We start from the raw sequence: 17226 nt of genomic DNA, 5'->3' as shown, positions 1-17226 counted from the left end.
ACCGCGAGATCGTGACCTGGCTGAAGTCGGACCCTTAACCGACTGCGCCACCCAGGCACCCCTCTCTCTCTCTCTTAAAAAAAAAAAAAAAAAAAAAAAAAGGCCTATGTTCAATTACAGGATCCTTTTCACACTTACTATGGCTGCTGGCAGTCACCGCCTTAACTTCTATACAATTTATACGGCTGTAGATGTAGCACATCCAAATCAAATTGCTAATTTAGACTGCTCTCTAGAGAGATTAGCTCATATATACAACTGCCTTCCAGATCTATCCTAACACTTATCTCCCTGACACCTCAAATTAAGCCTGCTCCAACCTGAATTTGCTGTCTCCACATTCAATTCCTCCTTCACTGCACAGCTGCGCCATCATCTTAATAGATAAATTAATATTCTTCAAGTACAACTAAGAATATGTACAACTATGGAATCAAAACATTTGGAACAGCCTACAGCCTGCAGAGTTAGGCTTAATCCTTAACAATACGATCCTAACCTCACTTTTATTTATTTCAATTGCATTGTACCTGATAACAGCATTTGCTGACCATGAGCTTTATTCTTTAGTCTACCAAAATAACACTTGAACACACTGGCCATTGTTCTCACAGCTCTCTACTGGGGTGTTTCCTTCTATTTGTCCAGAAAGCTTAACTCTAACCTCTTTCTTTCAAACCTCATACATCCATCCTTTAATGCTTATTTCAGTCCCTACCTACTTCGAACAGCATTTGGCGTCCCCCCCCCCCCCCCCGGGTCAATCAGTAGTTTAGTCTTCCGGTCTGTTTTGATTTCCTTTCTAGATTTAATCATTTTTGGCCCTATATACATAAATTTAATACAGCCTTCTGAATTTTAACTTGTTTAAAATGTCATATTTCTGTAATCTCTTATAACTGATCACAGCACCAGGCACATTTTAATGCCCAATATTTGTGGAAAAAATGAAAAACCTTTACATTCAATCCACCCCAGCTTTTATTTATTTATTTATTTATTTATTTTTCACCCCAGCTTTTAAATAGGGCTTCATTAGCTTCATTGGATGATAATTTTGTAGCAGCAGATATTGTATGTGTCTAGTCATGAAATATCAGTGCCTAGCATGTTGCCTGGCAAATACTAGGCACTCAAAAAATCATAGCTGAGTAAATGAAAAAAAAAAAAAAATGATCAGAGTATCTGAATAATTAAGTCATAGTATTGCAGATGTGTATTTGTTAGATTTGCTTAGTGGAATACAAGAGATAGAAATGTTCTAACACTGGAAAAAGTTAACAGTGAAAAATATTTACCAAATAACAAAATGTATTGCCTACATAATTAAAAAATAATTATCTTTTACAACACAGATTACCGAAATGCAAAATGATAGGATTAGATGCAATGGTATGGTTTTAATAAACAATACTTTGTGAACATTTTTTCAACAACAAAAAACATTAAGAAAATAATATATATCTGGGGCGCCTGGGTGGCTTAGTTGATTGAGCATCCGACCTTGGCTCAGGTCATGATCTTGCAGTTCGTGAGTTCGAGCCCCACGTTGGGCTCTGTGCTGACAGCTCAGAGCCTGGAGCCTGCTTCTGATTCTGTGTCTCCCTCTCTCCGCCCCGTCCCCATTCATGCTCTGTCTCTCTCTGTCTCTCAAAGATGAATAAACGTTAAAAAAAAGTTATAAAATAATAATAATATATATCAGGGGTGCCTGGGTGACTCAGTCACTTAACTATCTGACTCTTGGTTTGGGCTCAGGTCATGATCTCACAGTTCATGGGATGGAGCCCTGAGTCAGGCTCTGCACTGACAGCATGAAGTCTGCTTAAGATTTTCTCCCCCTCTTTCTCTGCCCCTCCCCTGCTTGTACAAATACACTCTCTTTCTCTCTAAATAAATGAATAGACAAAGAAACAAATAAATAATCTTAAAAAAAGAAAGAAAAGAAAAGAAGATAGAGCAGGAAGAAGTTTGAAACGCTGTAAACAACTTTAAAAATAACAGAGACCTCACTGGCAACCAATGCAAACCTCTGTTGCCACTGTGAATACGCTATCCTCCACTGGCAAGGTGTCACTTGTGGGAGCTAAATAACAACTCATTTAAGTCTTTTAAAGATCATGTAGCAAGCAATATTGTCACTGTTAAGGTTTTCTCCTCACATTTCACCTTTTATAGTTTCTTTCACTTTGCAAAATCCTAATAGTAGTGTTGAGGAAAGTAATCACCTAAAGATTTTTGAAGTCAAAAGCAATGGAAAAAATCTGAGCTTTAGCCATTAGAATTGTTCAGTTTCAAAGTCATTGGGGTGTGGAATTGTATTCAGCTGTACATCTGTAATTCTGTAACTTTGAAGGTGAAAACAATTTCTTAATAATTTTCTAAGAATACAGTATAAGCCACTGAGTTAAATGTGCTTGAAACAAGATGTGAATCTAATTTTACATTATTTTTAAACAACGTTTAATTGATTTAAGTTATTATTTCAATGACTCCCAAATGACTGGCAAAGAGGTAATATTTTAAATCCAAGCACACGATGAAGAAGCTGGCCTTTATCCTTTGAAACTTGCTTAGGACAGAGGTATCCCAATGTGCTGCTGTAGGAACTTTTCCCTGTGATCTGTAAACTATCTTAGTTTAGCGCTCAGAGCTACAGAGCTTTTCCCAAATCATAATGGTGTGTCTGCTCCACAGACACAAGATTAAAACAAATTCAAGATAGTTGTTGTAAACAATCTTAACTAAAGGTGTTAAAGCAATTGCTATTCATCTACTGAAGCAACAATCTGATTTCTTTTTTTTTTTTTTTTCAACATTTATTTATTTTTGGGACAGAGAGAGACAGAGCATGAATGGGGGAGGGGCAGAGAGAGAGGGAGACACAGAATCGGAAACAGGCTCCAGGCTCTGAGCCATCAGCCCAGAGCCTGACGCGGGGCTCGAACTCCCAGACCGCGAGATCGTGACCTGGCTGAAGTCGGACGCTTAACCGACTGCGCCACCCAGGCGCCCCAACAATCTGATTTCTTAAAAAGTACATTTTGTGTCTGAATTATTCTTAAATTCAAAAAAATCAAAATTACTACAATGCCAATAGGTGCATAAACACCATTGTAACTCCAATGGCAGCATTTATATTTACCAAAATCAGAGCTTATGAGTAGAACTTGGAGGCTAAAATCAAAGTTTGTCCACTGTGCTCTCTTTTCCCCAGAGCAATTCTTAGGAACCACAGCTAGGAGAAAGCCTGGAAAGCCTTATTTCTTGACTTCTTTTTTTCATTTACTCTTCTAATTTGATTTTCCGTCTGCCCACCACGTTTTGGCAGTGATATTGACTTAATATGATGATGCAATTTACAACAAATTAGGTGTGAAGACAGCCAAGAAGATCCAGTTTATCTCAAAGAAATGGTAAGTGTGCAGATTTCACTACACAATAAAGGCACACGCATTTATTGACTCTCCCCAGTGGAAGGGGGAAATTGAACAATATGGTGGTCTTTATTTATGTAATTAGCATGATTTCTTTAAATATACTGAAGCAACAACTACAAAGAAATAAAGTATTCTTTCAAAGCTAAAGAGTGTAATACCAAATTCCTCAATAGCATGGATGCTATTTCTATTGCATTTTATGGGGTTATATGTAAAACATATAGACCGCTACATAAAATACATTAGTTCAATCATTTCTATTTATTTACTATTGAAAGGGAAATGTTCTATTAATTTCATTATTTGCCTAAAACTTCTATTCTGAAGAGTTTCTGACACCTTATATTTAGTTTTCTTGTTAAGATGTATAATGGGTTTTGCAGCACTTAGGTTTTAGTGATAGTTTCTAACTATTCTGAAATCATTTGGTGTTTGTCTCCTTTCTCATGGTGCTAAGGGTGATCAACCTTGGCCAACTTCATCTAATAAATAGAAATGTGCAGTTATTTCGTGCAAGTATGCATTTTATCATAGGGCTTTTTATTTTCACTTTTATTTATGAGAGAGGACAGTTACATAAAATACTGAAAGCAAACACAGATTTCAGGTGTCAAATTCACTTTTCTATGTTACAGAGAAAAGGAAGTATTACTTAAGAAACTGTCTGAAGACTTCGTTTCTGGGTAGGATTATAATTACTGAATATCAGAACTTACAACCTCTGTCATCTACACTAATTCTTCCTCGAAGTCTGACTCTTCTATGACAGCATGCTCAGGTGGGCTCATCTCCTCAATTACCTGAGTGGCAAAACTACTGCCAGCTCAGTAGAGAACTCGTGTCAAAACTATTAAATCTTCCTCCTTAAAATTACCAGTAATTAGAAATGACACGATTACCAATCACGAACTCAATGGAAAAAATAGAGACAAGAAAAAGAGAATCCAAATTGATGGCTGAAGAGATGAATAGATCAGAATGTAAGGCCTTTCTGTTTGAAACAAGTGAAACGATTCCACTTACAAGAACAACAAATATCAACCACTTAGGAAAAAGCTTACCAAAAACGTGTGGAATATATCCGAAGGAAAGTTTAAGGCTCTCCTGAAGAACAAAGAAATATGAACAAGTAGAACACTTTCACTGCTTTTGAAAACAGGGTGTTGGTTGGGGCCCCTGGGTGACGCAGTCGGTTGAGCGTCCGACTTCAGCCAGGTCACGATCTCGCGGTCCCTGAGTTCGAGCCCCGCGTCAGGCTCTGGGCTGATGGCTCAGAGCCTGGAGCCTGTTTCGATTCTGTGTCTCCCTCTCTCTCTGCCCCTCCCCCGTTCATGCAATGTCTCTCTCTGTCCCAAAAATAAATTTAAAAAAAAAAAAAAAAACGTTGAAAACAGGGTGTTGGGTTTTTTTTTTAGTGTATTATAATGTTCAATATGCGTTCAATTAAATCCCAACAGGAACATTTTTTTTTTCATTTTTTTTTTCCAACGTTTATTTATTTTGGGGACAGAGAGAGACAGAGCATGAACGGGCGAGGGGCAGAGAGAGAGGGAGACACAGAATCGGAAACAGGCTCCAGGCTTTGAGCCATCAGCCCAGAGCCCGACGCGGGGCTCAAACTCACGGACCGTGAGATCGTGACCTGGTTGAAGTCGGACGCTTAACCGACTGCGCCACCCAGGCGCCCCGCAACAGGAACATTTTTAATTCACCAAAATAACACTAAAGTTTATGTGGAAATTAATCTGTGAAAGTAGCAGAGTTCTAAGGAAGAATCTTGCATTGTTTTGTTCAAGTGGATTATGTAATACTTTAAACCTACAGAATAGTATTTATGACATATAAAATATAAAATGGAATCAAACACTGCTCAGCTTAATAAATTAGATTTATCAATACATTTTCTCTAATATTATCCTCTCCCTGATATCCAGATTTTAAAAAGTCCTGTTATTTGTATTTATTATTGTCTTCTCTGTAGTTTTATTGCATATGCATATGTCCTTAAATATTATATTTTTCATACCTTTAAATTTATATAAATAAACTCAAGTGTTGTCATGCATAACTTGCTTATTTTCACCCAAAAGTTTTCAATGAGATTTGTCCATCATGAGATTGTATATGTACACAATACATAATATATATAATTTACATTATACATACCATATATATCATATCCCATACAGTACTATATGAATATACAGTTTAAGTGCTAAATCCTTAGTCAGTGGGAATGTTAGTTATTTCCAGATTTTGATTCTTAAAAGAACTTTTGCTGCTTTGGATTCTGTTTCCCTGTCTCTCTGCTCCTCTTCTGTTCATGCTCAGTCTCTCTCTCTCAAAATTAAAATAAACATTAAAAAAATATACCTAAAAAAAGGGGCATCTGAGTGGGTAAGTCACTTAAGCATCCAACTTTGACTCAGGCCATGATCTCATGGTTCATAGGTTCGAGCCCCATGTCGGGCTCTGCGCTGGCAGCATAGAGCCTGGAGCCTGCTTCAGATTCTGTGTCTCCCTCTCTCACTGCCCCTCCTCTACTCATGCGCCTCTCCCACTCACACTCCGTCTCTTTCTCTCTCAAAAATAAATAAAAATTAAAAATATATATTTAAAAAATTACAAAAAGAACTTTTACTAGGTATGTTTCAAAGAAATTTCTGGATCATAAGGTATTTGCATCTTTAAATGCAATAAATAATACCAAGCTGTTTTCCTAAGTATTATACAGATTTACAGCTCCACCAGCAATGTATTTCCTATATTTCATACCTTTACTTACATCAAGTACTGCAAGACTTTTAATATTCATCAGTTTAGTAGGTATAAAAATTATTCTCAATATAGTTTTAATTCCATGTACTTGCTTATACCTTATCATTAATAATTACACTGAATATATTTCCTATATTTATTCATTATTTTTGTTTCCTCCTATGTGAAATGCCCATTGATGTCTTTGGGTTATTTTCTGTTACACAAGTTTTCATTTTTTTTTTTTACTTTATTTATAAGTAATCATGTAATTAAGATCATAATATTTGATAATTTTAACTTTAAGAAATTCCTATTTCTCAATTTGTTTTCTTTTTCTTCTTTTATGCTTTATACAAATGCCACTTGATGAAAAGCGGGTATTAGTATGATAAAAATTGCCAGTGCAGTGTAATCGAAAACCACTGCATGATGTAAATGTAACCATTCTGACTTTAAAGATCAGGAGATGGAGCTACAGATCATTTATAGAACAGAAGTAAGACCTCAACACTAATGAGAGACCCAACTCTCATTTTAAATCTCTTTCCACCAAACATGATAAATCCACAGTTTCTATGCAATGAATAAGTAATGGTAGTATACATTGGTTTGCTCTCAAAATGTTCTATGAAATTATTCTGACAATTTCATTTTTTTCCCAGTTATTTTAGGGAGTAGCAAATATTACTTTTCATAATTGAACCTGTAATCTTGTTCAGCAACAATCAATTCCCGTAGTAAGCTTGCAAAGAAGCTAACTGTTTAAGCTTCCTATTTTAGCACATTTTTCATGTGTAATGGACAAATAGAAAGTATGCTATTACTTCCCAATAAACCACAGCATGGTCTTAAACAATTTTGCATGTTTTAATATCTCAAATATTTAAAATGCCATCATTTTTTTCTTGAAGCTGTGGTTTGTCTATCATATATTTTATTACTTTAAAATTTTTTCCATGAGCAAAAATAAATGACTTAGAATACATTAATATCTAATGTATGTCATTTATATACATATTTACAATCTTTTTTGCCTAGAATCATGTGGAAAGCAATCTTATAATAATCCTAGTAATATTTTACATTAATAGAGGTAATAAAAATTTTAAATTAACAACTGTGAGATTACAAATGGTGTTTTGTATACCAATTTTCTATAATGGTGCTATAGATTGAACAGAAATAAATAAGCAGTGCTCTTTCAAAATTAATCCTACAAAAATTGTGTTAAAAATGGGATTTTTACTGACCTCATGCTACCTTCTACTGTGCCTCTTAGCAACCCAGATGTCAATGCTTCCTGTCTTGATTACCTACTTCAAAAGCTCCCCAAGCAGCAAACCACGTAATGAGGTCAAAATATCCCTCTTGGCTTCTTGAAATGTAAGTAGGTTGGCAGTAGAAAATTGGGAAATGAAGAGAGAAAAGTGTAAATCAAATGAGGAAAATGTGATGCTTTGATATTTACTTTTTATTTTCCAAAGATAATAACTATATGAAACGTTCACTCTCTTTTTTTTCCCCCTTAAAATTTTATTCCCATGAAACTTCTTCATGGAGGAAAACAACAACAACAACAACAACAACAACAACAACAACAACAACAAAGTAACCCATTTGAAGTAATGCTCAGAACCATCAGAAACCAAAGAAGTTAAATTACAATATATTGTTGTGATATGTATATGGAAAGACAGAGACAGGAAAAATATTCAGCCTACATTGCTGATGGCCAAGGTCAGTTCTCGTTGTCCAGTGCCCGTGTCATACCAGTGAGTGATATTTTCAATATGACCTGGATGTATCTCAATGATATCAAGGATGCAATTAGTAAGAAACTAATCATCTACTACTGGAGCCTAGTGAGCCCTTTGAAGGGGACAATTTGAAAATATCTATCAAAATCTTTCAAAATGAAATATCCTTTGACCAAGTAACTCCGTATAAAATGAACTATTTTAAGGAAACAGCCAGAAATTCTAAAGGTATATTTTTTTCATGAAATTGCTTCTTAATATGTAAAAAGCAGGAGCGCCTGGGTGGCGCAGTCAGTTAAGCATCCGACTTCAGCTCAGGTCACGATCTCATGGTCCGTGAGTTCGAGCCCCGCGTCGGGCTCTGGGCTGATGGCTTGGAGCCTGGAGCCTGTTTCCGATTCTGTTGTCTCCTTCTCTCTCTGCCCCTCCCCCCTTCATGCTCGGTCTCTCTCTGTCTCAAAAATAAACGTTAAAAAAAAATTTAAAAAAAATGTAAAAAGTTATGGCTTTAAATACTCAATAAATTATAATTTATCTCCACAATGTTTTAAATGAATCAAGGGATTTTTATAACCTAACAAGAAAATATTCTCACATGTCAGATTTCAAATAAGTGATATGTATACATATTCCATTCTTATGGAATGAAGGAGAAACAACAAAATCAGCTCAAGAGAGTAAGAATTTTATTTTTACCTTTATGGTGCCGGATCTTTTCCAGCATAGCTATTTCAATAAAACATGCAGCTTTGTGACTCAAATAGATTTCACTGAAAAAGATTAATTATTCTGTATTACTAAAACAGAGGGAAAAGAAATGCTAATAATACAGGCACACTAAACATCGCACAAACTACTTAATTCGAAAGAATCAGTGATTCGATCACTGTGTTCATGTGTCATCTGTCATCTGTTTTTGAATTGAGATTTCGGCTCTTTAAACAGACCTTGTGGAAAATCCCACTTGGCTCACACATCCACTCTGTGCCCCACCCCACTACCAGGCACTCCACACCATCCCCCCTCCACCAACACAGTGAATGCTTATACCTGTATTTGGATTTACTATACAGAGAGGAGGCCGGGAGGAGAGGAAGGAGGGGTGGTGGGACAGACCTTTTTACTGTTGAAAATATCATAGCTGGAAAAAATTAAATCAACCTTTAATTTGTATCTATGACACTACATAAAATTATATGCAACTAACTCCAGGTATTTCCATTTTCATTTTAAGATAATTTCCAGCTTTTGTGATGTAAAATTTAGGGAATGACCAGTATTTCATGGGGTAAATTAACACAAAATTAATTTGAATTTTCTTGAATACTTAAAACTGTATGGATTAGTCATTTGGGGAGAGGATCTTTTTTAAAAAATCAGCCACTCACTTAGCATTGCTGTGTTCATCAGCACTGCACACAGAAACTAAGAGTAAAATGTCCCACCATCTTTTTGAGTAATGAGTGGGCTTGAAGATGTGGTCATTTTGTAATTAATGGAAGATAGGAAGGCCCTATTTGAAAGTTTTGAGAATCAGTAATTAAATATATGCTTTGAAAGAAGGTAAAAAATGACCAGAGTCATCACTTTCTGAATATTAATTTCTGTCCTAGAGAAGAGACATCAGAAATCAGTTCAGTTCTCAGTGAAGTACAAAGAAAGAACAACAGCAATGTTTATTTTGCTTGCCCATCCCTCAAAGTACCTCCTTTACTGTGTTTATTCCAAAATAGAAGAGATACAGGGTGGATGAGGGCTTCTTTTGCCTCTAGCACTGGCTAACAAAGTAAACAGCCTTCTCAGATTAAAGGCTGACAAGAAAATTGTGGTGGAATGGCTTTGAGTGCTGGGACAGAGACACCTGGGTATGTCTCAACTTATTCAGCCATCGTGACCAGGGAGCTGAGAGCAGCTTCACCTCAGGAGGAAGGTGAAATGACAAATGGAAATCTGAGAATAGAGAGAATGAAGAGGAAAATCAATGCTTGCATTTGAGACTCTAAATGGTGCTTCAACACTCAATGGACAAGTCAAGACTTCAATGTTGTCAGAACTAGAACTGTTCACAATTTCAAACCCAGGAGTTTGGTAGGCCAGTAAGCCATGTCTTGATGGCATGCAACTACAAAGTTCATCAGAAGACTGACTTGTATTAATGACAGCGTTTCAAAGGAACTTGTCTTTATCATGTCAGAACCTTCTTGTGAGTCCATTTTATCAATTTTATTTGCAAGCCTGGCACAGAGAAAGCAAGAGTGATACTTGTTGGGGAAGAAGGGAAGGGAGGAGGCATACATTTCCTCTGCCATCCCCAGGTTGGTACCAGCAACTTGTTCTCTGCTTGCTCTGGGCTCCCAGAGACTTATGTAAAACTTCAAGGAAATGAGTAATGTGCATTCTTTAAGAGAGTCTTGAGAAGAGGTTATAATACACCAGCATATTCAAACAGAATGGTTCGCCTGAGCAATGGTAGTCTTGAGGGAGGGTGGAAGTTAAGTCTGTATTCAGTTAGGTTGTCAGTGAAGTGGAAAGAGACTCCCCAAGAAATTCCAACTTCAGGCTCATTTAGTTTGTATCTGTAAGAATATTTTTTGGGTTTCCAACATGTCATTGGCTCTTTAATCAACTGATTTCTGATGAAACTGACAGTTCGGATGTGTCAGAGTAACAGAAGTTAAAAATCTTTCTAATACACTTTGGTGAAAAGTTTGTGGAGAATTTCTCATCTGTGGAGAGCAACTTGAAATATCTATTACATATAAAAATCCATTTGCCTTTTTATTCAGCAATATCCTTTCAAGGCATTTATCTCTCAGGTACTTGTCACACATACAAGAAATGAGGTTTATAAGATTCTTGTGGACAAAGGGTGGAGACAACCAAGCGTCCTCTATGAAATATTCACTCTGTGGAATATGATACATCTCTAAAAGGAAATGAAGATTCGATGTTGTGATATGGAAAAATCTCTCTAGAACCAGTGGAAAAAAAGCAAGGTTCAGTAGAGTGAATATAGTGTCATATTTTGTGTAAGAAGAGATATAAAAAAATAAAAAAAATGTAAATATATTTGCTAATATTTGTGGAAAGATATACTGGAAGGATAACAAAAACCTGCCTGTGGGGAAACGATTAGGAATAAGGTATACAGGGACCAAGTAAAAACAGAATTTACTAAAGCATGTGCCATTTTAATCTCATTTTTATATTTTACCCATATGAGTGTATTCCTGGTAAAAAATAAAATGTCTAAGTAAGTTGGTTTTCGATTTTAATCCACTTCACCTATGCAATCTTGATGTACACAAAATGACATTGTCTCTGGTCAATTGATGTTCAGAAACCTCCACTGCACAATTACCTTTCAGGCCTATACGTTCTCTTTTGTTTGAGGACAAAGATACATGTTATCATCTGACATTCTAAAGATCTGCTTGGATTTTTGTGTTGGTCATTGGGGATGTTTATAAATACTCTGATTCTCCTGTCATATCTATGAAAGGACATTTTGCTGCCCTTGTTAAAATGAGGTGAGATTATGTGCCTTTACTGACTAATGAAACAAATGGACATCACGTGCCACTTTTGGCCAATGGCATTTAATTGTCAGGGTAGCAATCCTTTATCCTTGATGAAATTGTTTTGGAAGCTTATATTAAAAAGAATTTCTATCAGCCTGGTCCTTAAAGTATCTAAAAAGGCAAGTTTCCCTGTTGACCCATATTTAATGTTCAATATGAGAGAGAAATAGAGAAGACAGGGACAGAAGACCATGTATTTGCATGGTCTTTAGCTCCGACCAGGGAATGATATTCTCAGGCCTTAAGAGTCACAATTTATCCTATAGTGGCATTGCACAAATCTTTCTCGTCATGATTTGATGACACTAGCTATTTAAATTTAACTCCATAGTGAGCACTGTGTGATGCATGGAATTGTTGAATCACTATATTGTACATGTGAAACTAATATAGCACTGTATTAACTATACAGAAATTAAAATAATATAAAATAAATTTAATTTAATTCCAAATAAACATAAATTGCTGCCTTAGAAGGTATGCAAACTTGCAGATAATGGACTGTTAAGCAGATATGAGTCACCTAATTCCTCATTAGTCACCTTTCTCACTATTACAAACCAACTACCTAATGATGAGGGAGCATAAGGCAAGGTGAGGGCCAAGCACAAGCTAGTACAACCCCTCCCCCCAGGTGGAATATGGTGTGATATTCCCTATGCATTCCTGGCTGCCCCAAAACAAAGGAAAGAAACAAATGGTTAACTGATAAAAATCACAATCATACAGGATATGGGTCTCCATCAGTTTACAAACATCTTAGTAAATTACAAGAAAATGGCAATCTTATCAATAGTCTCATCTCTAGAAACCTGTAGACTCAGTTTCCTGGAGCCCCTAAAATCACCTTCCTCTTCATAATGATGTGGGAAACAAAGGCAAGAAGGAAATGGCAGGTAAAATGAAATTTATTTATAAACTGAAGCCCATTGACAAATGCTTGAGGCAGGCAGAGTAAAACTTTCTCCAGGAACTCCTTACTGTCTTAAGGATAATGCTTTGCTAGAGGGAAAAACAACCTTAGCTTCACAGTAGTAGCTAAGCCTCCGGTATCCTCTGAGTCTTCTTGAGCATATAAAAGTCCCTTTGGAAACGTCCCCTTGATTTTACCTCCTCCAACTCCCAAGTATAAAATTAGTTTCTCTTTGTGGTCATGGGGCAGCTCTTCGGGCCCACAGGTCATGTCTCCATGCCTTAATAAAATCATCTTTTTTGCACCAAAGGTGTCTCAAGAATTTGTTCTTAGCCATTTTGGCTCCAGATCCCCGCCCCCAACCACTCCAAACCATCATCAGTAAGAGATAACATGTCAGTCAGTCTCTAGAAGACTGATTTCTTCTGAGTACAAGAGAAACATCTAGATTCCACGTCTACAGATCTCAAGGTCATACTCAGAATCATTGGATTCTGTCTGAGCAATGTGTCCCCAGGCCTTGAGCTCACCAGTCTCTAACCACAGCGCTGCAGACAACACCTGCAACAACACACAGTTGTGTTGAAATAGACTTAAGAAGTCATCATTACTTTCATATTGATAAAAATTAAAACTCCAACCTATCAAAGTCTGTACATCTATCTATAAACCTACATCTATAAACTTACATGCTACTGTTTTATGGTATTTTATAAGAAAAGAGGTAAAATGAGAAATAAAGAGGTATGTGAACACTACAGGTACCAGAATAAAGAATTGAAACAACTCCATTCTATCAGGCTGAACATTAGCTCTGAACAGAATTCACTGACCAGTTTGGTTTTTTGAAGGTTTACAGGTGAAGAGAAGTTCAGATGTGAACAGCTTTACAAGTGCAAACAAGTTCTGTAAAAGCTTCAGTCTAATAAAAGCACACAGAAGTGCTGCTCATTTTGTTCTCACTTCCCAGTAGTTCAATTAGGTTGTCAAAATTAAAATAAGGTTTAACAAAAGTCAAATTTTCTCCTTTCAAGGTAGCACTCAAGAATTTTCTTTAAATTTTGTAAGTTGTCACTGATGAAGAGAGTACAGATGAAGAGCTCAACCAGAACATTTGAGGAATCATATATCCATGAAGTTATAATGTATGTTTAGTTATTTATATGCACAGATGTTTGAGAGATGAATTGCATGTTATATATATATATATATATATATATATATATATATATATATATATGAACTTAGAAACCAAAATTAGAACTAAAAAAAAAAAAAAAGAAGGAAGGAAGGAAGGAAGGAAGGAAGGAAAGGAAGGAAGGAAAAAGAAAATAAAAGCTATATTGTCTAATTTACCAAGACTTAGGTTTGCTCCATTAGGTTTTCTTTTTCTCTGTTAGTCAAAACTTTTCCTAAAGTTCTTTAAACAAAATAAAATAAGTTAGCTTTGCTTAATATGTGATACAAGCTTGTAATTTATTTAGCTCTAAGTTAAATCACTATGGCCATACTGAAAGATGTGATAAGTATCTCTAGTCTTATGACATATCTACTTAGTCTTTTTTCAGCTTAAAATGTAACAAATACTGCTACCAAAAACTAAAGGTTTAATGCCCCCGATTTCGAATCCGAGAGACCACCAAGGAGCCGATGCCGATGCAAACCCATGAGGGTTTACTTGTAAGCTCCAGCTTGGGCCCAAGTATACCCGACACAGGGGAGCAGGGACTTAGACCCCTAGGTTAAGAGACATAACAGTTTTATAGGGGCCAGTGGCCAATGAGATTGTAACACACACAGAAAGTTGCATAGTCATGTCAGTCCACACGCAGGTGGCCAATTGAATTACAATTTACCCTATAGTAACTGTTTGAACTAGCCTATCACTCTGGTCAGAATTGGCGCGCAAGTTTGGCAGGCAGAAGGCGGGGTTTACATTCTTTGGTGGTTAGGGGTTCCGCATTCCTATATGAGCCGGTTTCCAGTAAGGGTGTGCTCAGCGGCCTGACTAGGGTGGGGGAGTGTCTTAAGCAATAAGTAGGTCATGTGGGGGTTATACATGAGATGGTGGGTGTAGCACAAAATGGAGTTAGTGTTGCTCTGCTTGTCCAGGGGTAGGGGATTTTTGTTAAATTCCTTGGGTCCCACAAGGTGAAATTTAAATCATTCTTTAAACAAAACCACAAAGCCGGTTGTCTAAATATGAATTATTTCTCAAATGCCAGCCATCATTAAAAAACAAAAAAGTCCATTTCTCAGGTGTGATGTGAGAAAGGAAGGCAGAAGGAAGTGAAGATAAAACTAAATTTCTTTATGACCACCAGTCTATTGACAAATACTTGAGGCCTATAGAGGATAACATTCCTACAGGAAGTCACAACTATCTTATTCTTAAGGCTTTGCTAGAGGGAAAAACAACTTTAGCATGACAAAAGCTAGGCCTGCAGGATCCCTTGAGTCTTCTTTAGCAGATAAAAATCCTTTGGAAACTTCCGGTCACCTTTATCTCTCCCCAGCTCCCAAGTATATAATCAGTTACTCCTCAGAATCCCAGAACAGATCTTTATACCCACAGGTCCTGTCCCTGTGTTTAATAAAACCACCTTTTTGCACCAAAGATGTCTCAAGAATTCTTTCCTGGCCATCAGCTCTGAATGCCAACAATTTTCCACATGAAGATTGTTATAGAAAGCTTATTTATCTTTAATTTTAATTTATTCTCAGTTTGTACGCAAGTACATTTCTTTATGCTAGATTTCAGTACCACAAACCTTCTCCTCCTTTTCAGCGGTTTTTTTTTTGTTTGCTTCGTTTTTTTGTTCTTTCTCTATCTCATCTAATGAGCTAACAATGCCTTTAAAGCACATGGGCAACTTTGGTGATTCTTAATCTCTTCCTCACCTTCCTCCAACTACCCCTTTTCTTTCTCACCTTCCCTCCTCTTCCTCCTTCCCTTTCTCACCTTCCCTCCCTTCCTCTTTTCTTTTCCCTACCTCCCTTCTCCACAAAATTTCCTATTCCTTCTTCTTCCCTTCCTCCTCCCCAATTGTTTCTCTCTCCTTTCCTCATCATTTTGGGTAATTCCTGCTTCATTGACAACATTAATAATTAAGGGAACGAAACAGGAAAACAACTGATTTGAGCTCTGATGAGGAATCTGCAGATGAATCAACATGGTTTGTTGAAAGTCTCATTTGCAACTTGTAAGAGCCAATATCAAGAAACAAATATAGCAAAGAGCCTTTATTGATACACATGTGGGGGAGTGATTTACATGCACATGCACATGCCCATATTTAGATAGCTTGAAAATCATACAGGAAAATATTAGCAGTTTTACACTTAACATCCTCCAGATAAAAATAATGCTTTTCTGCTGACTGAATGGAGCAAAATATAATTGTCACATGAAATCCAGGACTTGGGAAAAGAAAAATATTAATATCAAATATGGTTACCATATAAATGTGCTAAACTACGGGAAATTTCTTCCTTTTACTTTTCCATTGAAGTTTTACTCCCAGGGCAGAGTTGATAAAACTGTCAGCAGCTGCACAAACACTGTCCGCATTTCATTCAAGGACAGTCACATATAAAAAGCCACCTTCCAAAACACCAAGTGGTCTCAGAATAACGAGGGAGCATGGGGCAAGCTGAGGCCAAAATACAGGCTGGCACACCCCCAACCTCCTCAAGGGGGGATATGGGTGATGCTCCTTGGACACTTCTGGCTGCCCAAGAACAGGGGAAAGGAAAGAAAACAAATGGTTGACTGATAGACATCACAGTCATGCAAGACAAGAGTCTCCCTCAGTTTACGGACAACTTAGTAAACTGCAATAAAAAGGCAATTTTATCCATAGTCTGATCACCAAAAACCTATCGACTCTGTTTCCTGGAGCCCAAATATCACCCTCCTCAAAATTTAAGGGGGTTTAAGTGTTTGCCACAGTAATGTGGGAAACTAAAGCAAATGAAAAATTAAATTCCCTTACTGCCTACAGCCCACTGACAAGTCCCTGAAACTGACAGTGACCTCCCACTAAGAGCTCAGCTTCCTCGATGAAGACACTTTGCTAGGAGCAAAAGAGAATCTTAGCTTAACATCATCCCAACCTTGAAGATCCTGTAAGTCTACCTCCTTTATTTCATCTGTCCCAAGATATATGCTGGCAATCATACTCCAAGCTTGTGGCCCTCAGACATACATCTGAAGGATCTCACGACTGAGGTGTTTTTTTTTTTTTTAATTTTTAAAAAAATTGTTTATTTTAGAGACACAGAGACAGAGCATAAGCAGAGAGGGGCAGAGAGACAGGGAGACAGAATCTGAAGCAGGCTTCAGGCTCTGAGCTGTCAGCACAGAGCCTGGCACAGGGCTTGAACCCACAAATCATGAGATCATGACCTGACCCAAAGTCCGACACAACCAGCTGAGCCACCCAGGTGCCACAATGACTGAGGTTTTTATCAAATGGTAATAAGTGGCATTTCCCTAGCAAGAGCTAGCCCCTCAAAGTCCTGGAAACCTTGCTTCCAAAATTCCTTAGAGACTTACTCTATCCCTGACCCCCTCCCAACCTGCGGGTATATAATGAGTTACCCATCACGATCCCAGGGCAGCTCTTCCTGCCCATGGGTCCTGTCCCACACTTTAACAAAATCACCTGTTTTTTGCACCAAAGACATCTTCAAGAATTCTTTCTTGGCTATCAGCTCTGGACCATCCACCATCACCCCAAAACTTCATCATATGTCACCCAACTTGTAGGGCT

The 17226-nt window shown here is 37.2% G+C and overlaps 1 long non-coding RNA gene across 1 annotated transcript; it reads left to right on the top strand.

Annotated features, from left to right (window-relative positions):
• The first annotated feature begins 776 nt into the window (after positions 1 to 776).
• LOC121026765 (uncharacterized) lies at positions 777 to 17063 on the top strand. The gene is made up of 3 exons (XR_005788446.1): positions 777 to 787; positions 1148 to 1151; positions 16915 to 17063. It is a non-coding gene; the product is annotated as an uncharacterized LOC121026765 (long non-coding RNA).
• The last annotated feature ends 163 nt before the right edge of the window (positions 17064 to 17226 follow it).

This window comes from Herpailurus yagouaroundi, unplaced genomic scaffold (assembly GCF_014898765.1).
Source record: "Herpailurus yagouaroundi ecotype Mexico unplaced genomic scaffold, PumYag 162437, whole genome shotgun sequence".
NCBI classification, from domain to species: domain Eukaryota; kingdom Metazoa; phylum Chordata; class Mammalia; order Carnivora; family Felidae; genus Herpailurus; species Herpailurus yagouaroundi.
This window is presented reverse-complemented; position numbering and strand designations above follow the sequence as displayed.